This window comes from Chiloscyllium punctatum, chromosome 11 (assembly GCF_047496795.1).
Source record: "Chiloscyllium punctatum isolate Juve2018m chromosome 11, sChiPun1.3, whole genome shotgun sequence".
Lineage (NCBI taxonomy): Eukaryota > Metazoa > Chordata > Chondrichthyes > Orectolobiformes > Hemiscylliidae > Chiloscyllium > Chiloscyllium punctatum.
The window spans coordinates 56,400,472-56,407,818 of record NC_092749.1 but is presented as its reverse complement, the minus strand read 5'-3'; the positions used below and the strand labels follow the sequence as shown (position 1 = coordinate 56,407,818).

Below are 7,347 nucleotides of genomic sequence, written 5' to 3'. Positions count from 1 at the left end.
CTCTGATCTCCAGTATCTGAAGTCCTCACTTTCTCCTAGGCATTAAAATATATGACATACCAACATATCTGCGTGACGTACCACTCAAACAAAAGCAGAGCACTGAGGATGCTGGAAATCTGAAAAGCGCTGTGAAAACTCATGGAAATTCTCATCAGGTCGAGAGGATCTTTCTTCCTCTAAAATATTGCCAGACCTGCCGATTGGATTATATCAATCGTACAGATCAATATTTTGTTTCTTACTGTCTGGAAAGTAAATAGTTGTGTAAGGAGTCTATTATGTCTTTGCCTACTAAGTCTTATTATTTTTATGTAAAATTCACACGAGGCATTTTACCCCTGAAAATAACATGGACTTATTTCTACAAGTTCAAATAGATAAGCAGTAATTCCACTTAAAAAAAACACATCTCACTATAAGTAACCGTTATGTTTATTTGAACGAAACTCAACACAAGACGATAAATGTCAACGTTAAACACGTTAAAGCTGTGACTATGCAGAAGCTGTAATTGCATTTGACCAAAATCCGCAGTTGTTTTTTTTTAACTGTTGGAAGATAATATCCCGAAGCTTTATTCCAGATCATGGAATAACCATTTCCAGTCAATATTCATGTAAATCAACGGGAAAAATCAATAATCCCAAAACCACGTAGTCGCTTTAAGAGAAAGTACAGCAACGTTTAACATGACCCCGGAAGGAGTTTGAGATTGTCAGCACGAGGGAAGTAAATGTATCTTTTCACTGGGAGAACGTTGTGCTGGGGAGTGGAATGTTGCCCCGGGAATGGAACGTGGCCTGGATTGGGAGTCAAGCATAAAACCATAAGACATACGAATCCTGAGCTTGGAGAGTTTGGAAGGTATTTGATGTGGAGCAGACTGCCCTAAACATTTGGTCACTACGGAGGAAAATCTTTTGGTATTATGACTAGATGAACCCAAGGTGCGTGGAGACCTTAATTGGGAGTTTTTTAAAAAAAACTCGGTATTTGTTTAGCTTTTGCAGACTTTGTGATTTTGATGCGTTCTCTTGTTAAAAATAAATTAAAACCAAAATAGCGAAGAAGTCATGGATATTCAGTCGTAAAGTTTAATATTTGTTTCTTATTGAGGGGTGACCTTATTGAGGTTTATCAAATCAAACGCGGCGTAGATAAGGTAAATGGCAAGGGTATTTTCCCTAGGGTAGGAGAGTTTCTTATTGCCTGGAAAACAAATAGTTTTGGAAAGGGTTTGACATGCCTTTGCCTATTATTTTCAACAGTAAAAAAAACCATTTTAGGCAAACACACAGGACATTGCGTTCGTTTACACTCTGTCATCCCTGTACTTCCTCATATATATCTCACCTCCACTCATTTGCACTATTGCCATTCATCTCTGATACTAAGTGAGTCTGTGTCTCCTCTTATGAAGATACCTGAAACTAAATAAAGCTTGTCCTGTCTTGTAAGCTGTTGCGTTGCACCAATAAGTCAGAGACATTATAACTTGTGAACCAGTGACTCTGTGTCTCCTGCAAAGTAGAAGAATGTGAAGGAAAAAAAATCAGAGAATTAAAGGAGTTTGGAAACAAAGTTAACACTGCATCAAATCCTGGGGACTGAAGCTTTGAACTGTTTCCCAAGTTTTCTTCACTCTACCCATAACCCTCTTTGTTTTGTGGGTTAGAAGTTTAGCTAGTAGAATTATGTGCAGGCAGTTTATATTTGTTTATCTATTGCTGAAGCAGTCTATTTATAATTAATAGTTTTTGTTAAGTGTAGAAACCTAATCTAAGCCTATAAGGCATAAATTGGGGACTTTGATAAAACTTTTAACTTTTATGATGACTCTGGGAACAGTCTGGGCTTGATATCCAGGGGTTTTACTCAGTGAGGCATTTGCCTTGGGGTTTCTGTCAATGTTTGTTTTTAGGTGTCTTTTTATAATACTGTACCAGCTGATTTTGTTTTTCCTTCTGGAATGTCTGATCAGATTTTGTAATGATATGGCTGACTGAAAGTAATTATCAATAAAAACAGACATGTAACCTTTTAACCAGTTGAATTCCTCAGTTTTTTTTTAAAGCTTCCACACTCCAACAGCAATGACTTTATTCAATTATTGTTTGTTTAGTGCTTCAAACCCTAGTTAAAATTCTGGTCAGTCTGTGAGGTAAACTTGTTAAGACTAGCGTAAAGATAAAGTCATTGCAGTTTTTACTGGACCAGGCTGTTGGGCTGTTAGAGGGATGACTGGTGGTGGTTTAAACTAAGGGTTGCCAAACCATAGGCAAGGGGAGAAGTTGAGAAGGAGAGAGCGTGAGAATCTGAGCCACTGCAGTAATTGAACCTGTGCTGTTGGCATCATGCTACACTCTCAATAGCTGTCTAACCAACTGAACTAAGTAGCCCCCACTCCATAGGGAAAACCAGGTGGATCCTGACCAAGGCTCTGTAGACCAATAACATCATGTCCTTTTTTCGATTCTCTTTGCTCCTGTACACTAGATTTAGTTGTTTGTAGCGGAGTCCACTTATTATTTGAAAAGTGCAGGTCTGGGTGAGTAGGGGAGTAAAGAGCTCTCGGAGTAGAAACATGCCAAACCCCAGTGTACTGCTGCAAACAAACAGGGCAATAAAGCCACTTGTCATGCACTAGACTTCATTTCTAGAGGGGCAGAATTGAAAAGTAGGGAGCTTATGTTCAACATGCACAGGAGGTGAGGCCTCTTCTGGACTACTGTGTCCAGTTCTGGTTGCCCTGTTATGGGAAAGATATTATTAAGCTGGAGAAGTTTCAGAAAAGATCAACCAGGATGTTGCTGACAGTGGAGGGTTTGAGATACAAAAATAGACAGGAAAAGTTGGGACTTGTTTCCCTGGCGTGTTGACGGGTGACCTTATTGAGGTTTATCAAATCAAACGCAGTGTAGATAAGGTAAATGGCAAGGGTATTTTCCCTAGGGTAGGAGAGTTCAAAACCAGGGGCATATTTTTGAGGTGAGAAAAGATTTAAAAAGAACATGAGCAACAGTTTTATACCGTTACATTAAAAATGGGCCTTTCTAGCGCCCATCACTGCATCCCCTGTCTCCACACATTTCCCATGCCCATCTATGCACACACATCCTCCATGCCAAATTAATGCCAATCTGGGACCATTCAACTGCCAGCCTTTGACTTACTCACTCTATGTCAACACTCCCAGTATTTACCATCAGCAGATTGCAGAAACCATGGTGGGATGAAATAAAATAAATTCAGCACATCTAATGTTAAATTCCCTATGGTAAGTAACATTCATTTGTTAAAAACTCATTCATGATTTAAATCTATTCAAGTGCTTAATCCATTACAGAACAAACCATTGCATTTCACAGTCCTCCCGAAAATATAGCTGGTAAAATATAGCCAATATACCGGCCACTGCAGCGGACAGCTGGAACTGACAACCGGAAGCGGCAGAGACAGGCCACTATAAATGCCGGAGGAAACATCATAGAAGCGCTTCACAGGAGGCTCCCAAGCACTGAGGATGTCACCTAGACAGGGGACGAAACGTTTGCAACACAAATTCCCAGCTCGGTGAACAGAACCACAACAACGAGCACCCGAGCTACAAATCTTCTCCCAAACTTTGAATATAGCTGGTACCTTTGGAGCTGTCCATCCAAGTTGTGAATTTACCATCCCCCACTGTGGTGATAAGTGGAAGATGCCATTACTGAACTCTCTTCAATACGAAGTGCTGGAGAAACTTGATTGACTCAATCCTGGCAGCAGCTGTGCACATTGGAACAATGTTTGAGTCCAATAATTTTTCTTCAGAGTGATCCAATAACAATAGAACTCAGACTTGTGTCAACAAATATCCATTGAAATTGCAAAATCTTTTTTTCAAACAAGAATCACTGGGAATTTTTCAAAATTTAAAAGGCAGAGGATGTATATGATTGACAACAAATACATATTTAATGCCCCTTTTACATGCTAATTTATATGGTAGTAATCCCATAAGAATTCCTGCACCTTACCAACAGGATATCTGAGCTTCTCATAGTCATACAGTAGGGAAACAGACCCTGCGGTCCAACTTGTCTGGGCCGACCAGACATTACAATCAGACCTAGTCCTATTTGCCAGCAGTTGGCTCTTAACTGTCAAAGCCCTTCCTATTGATGCACCCATCCAGATGCCTTTGAGTTTGTAATTGTACCCATCTCCACCATTTCCTCTGGTAACTTGTTCCATACATGCACCGCCCTCTAGGTGAAAAGGTTACCCCTCAAGTCCTTTTTAAATCTTCCCTGCCCACCCGCCTCAACTTAAACTTTTGGACACCCCCTACGCTAGGAAGAAGACCTTGGCTATTCACCCTATATCTGCCCCTCCTGATTTTATAAATCTCTGTTGGGGTCATCCTTCAGCCTCTGACAATCCAGGGGGGAAAAAAAGCCCTAGCCTATTCAGCACCTCCCTAGAGGTCAAATCTTCCAGTCCCAGCAACATCCTTTCAAAGAGCTGCAATATGTTCAGGCCACTTCTTCCAATGTCTCACACCCATGAGTCCTGTTTCAGAAATTAGGGTGATGAAAATTGCTTGTGAGCCATGTAGCTTTACCTTTTAAGTGTGCTGCGGTCTCTGTGATCTGTGAATGTGCAACACACACCCAGGCACATGATTCCCTGTTGAAAGAAATAATGAGTGCTGGGCTTGGGAGGTAGGATTTCTGGATTCAAGGTTCTAATACCACGCTGTGAGGTAGCATAACCCTTCCAACTTTGTGGAGGTGGAGATCCAAAAGTGCGCTACAATTGATTTGCCATATTACAAACAAATAAGGGACACTGGACTCATTCGGGGGTGAAGGGCTTATCATAAGAAGGTAGGTTGTATAAGTTGGGCCTTTACCCATTATAGTGTAGTAGAACGAGAGGGTAATGTTACTGAAATATCTCAGCTTCTGAATTAACGCAGGGTAGGTGACTGAGGTGTCAGTGGGGGAGCACTTTGGGGCCAGCGACCATAATTCTGTTAGTTTTAAAATAGGTATGGAAAAGCATAGACCAGATCTAAAATTTGAAGTTATAAATTTGGAGGAAGGCTAATCTTGATAGTATTAGGCAAGAACTTTCAAAAGCTGATTGGGGTCAGATGTTCGCAGGTAATGGGATGGCTGGAAAATGGGAAGTCTTCAAAAGTGAGATAACCAAGAGTCTAGAGACAGTATATTCCTGTTAGGGTGAAAGGAAAGACTGTTAGATATAGGGAATACTAAATGACTAAAGAAATTGAGGTTTTGATTAAGAAAAAGAAGGAAGCATATGTCAGGTATAGACAGGATAGATCGAGTGAATCCTTAGAGTATAAAGGCAGTAGGAGTATACTTAAGAGGGAAATCAGGAGGGCAAAACGGCGAGATGAGATAGCTTTGGCAAATAGGGTTAAGGAGACTCCAAAGGGTTTTTATAAATACGTTCAGGACAAAAGGTTAACTAAGAAGCGAATAGGGCCCCTTAAAAATCAGCAAGACAGCGTATGTGTGGAGCTGCGGGAGATGGATGGGGGGGCGTATACTAAATGTGTATTTTGCAACAATATTTACTGTGGAGAAGGGCATGGAAAATAAAGAATGTGGGAAAATAGTTGGTGACATCTTGAAAGATGTCCATATTACAGAAGAGGTGGTGCTGGATGCCTTGAAACGCATAACAGTTGATAAATCTCCAGGATCTCATCACGTGTAACCGAGAACTCTGTGGGAAGCTAGAGAAGTGATTGCTGGGCCTCTTACTGAGATATTTGTATCATCGATAGTCACAGGTGAGGTGCCGGAAGACTGGAGGTTGGCTAATGTGATGCCAATATTTAAAAAAGGTGGTAAGGAAAAGCCAGGGAACTCTAGACCAGTGAGCCTGATATCGGTGTTGGGAAAGTTGTTCGAGGGAATCCTGAAGGACAGGATGTCCATGTATTTGGAAAGGCAAGGACTGATGAGGGATAGTCAGCATGTCTCATGAACTTGATTCAAATTTTTTGAAGAAGTAACAAAGAGGATTGATGAGGGCAGAGCAGGGGACTTCAGTAAGGCTTTGACAAAGTTCCCCATGGGAGACTGGTGAACAAGGTTAGATCTCTCAGAATATAGGGAGAACATGGAAGACAGAGAGTGGAGATGAAAGGTTGCCTTTCAAACTGGAGGCCTGTGACTACTGGTGTGTCACAAGGATCAGTGTTTGGTCCATTACTTTTTGTCATTTATATAAATGATTTGGGTGTGAGCATAGGAGGTATAGTTCATAAGTTTGTGGATATCACCAAAATTGGAGGTGTAGTCGACAGTGAAGATGATTACCTCAGAATGCAACAGGATCTTGATCAGTTGGACCAATGGGCTGAGGAGTGGCAGATGGCGTTTAATTGAGTTAAATGTGAGGTTCTGCATTTTGGAAAGGCAAATCGGGGCAGGAATAATGCACTTAATGCGAAGGTTCTGGGGAGTGTTGCTGAACAAAATCATGAGGGGCATGGATAGGGTTAATAGACAAGGTCTTTTCCCTGGGATGGGGGGAGTCCAGAACTAGTGAGCATAGGTTCAGGGTGAGAGGGGAAAGGTATAAAAGGGATGTAAGGGGCAACGTTTCACGCAGAGGGTGATGCGTGTATGGAATGAGTTGCTTGAGGAAGTAGTGGAGACTGGTACAATTAAAACATTTAAAAGGCATCTGGATGGGTATATGAATAAGAAGGGTTTGGGAGGCGTATGCGCCAAATCCTGGCAAATGGGATTAGATTAATTCAGGATGTCTGGTCAGCATGGATGAGTTAGACCTAAGGGTCTGTTCCCGTGCTTTACATCTCTATGACTCTTAAAAACTCGATTGCAATTTCGATACTACTTGCAACTTGTTATTTAAGACACAAAGAAGGGAAATGTATCAAAATGATGAGTTATTTGCTTAAGTTGTTAATTAGGGCCCAAAGTATCCAGTATTACAGTTTGAAATGAGCACGTTTTTAGTTTGTTTCTTGACTTTGAAGCTTTTGCTATGGTGTTCTGTCAGTGTCTATTATTCACCACCAGATGGAGCTTTTGTACTTTCTTGAAAAAGTTCATTCAGTAAATCCAGTTACGAAACGTCAATGTATTAATGTTTGATGCATTTCAAATGTGACTGCAAAACATTATTCCTTTTTTATTTTAATGGGTTTTAATCTAATTTTGTGAAATTTGTCTTTGTGCATTTGCTCTTGTTTCTTCACGATTTTCATCAATCTACATTTCTTTCTCATCTCTGAGAAATGTAGGTGTTGTGATATAAATGGGGCCAGTCTAGACACAGTGTACAGTCTGA

The 7,347-nt window shown here is 40.8% G+C and overlaps 1 protein-coding gene across 3 annotated transcripts in view; it reads left to right on the top strand.

The window, feature by feature from the left end:
* Window positions 1-739: 739 nt before the first annotated feature.
* taf1a (TATA box binding protein (TBP)-associated factor, RNA polymerase I, A) overlaps window positions 740-7,347 on the top strand; it is a 41,007-nt gene continuing 34,399 nt past the window's right edge. For 2 of the 3 annotated variants that reach the window (XR_011961855.1, XM_072580849.1), the window contains exon 1: window positions 740-950. The gene's annotated coding sequence lies outside the window, so the exon portion shown is untranslated. The remainder of the gene's footprint in view (window positions 951-7,347) is intronic. The other variant, XM_072580850.1, reaches the window with a different exon arrangement.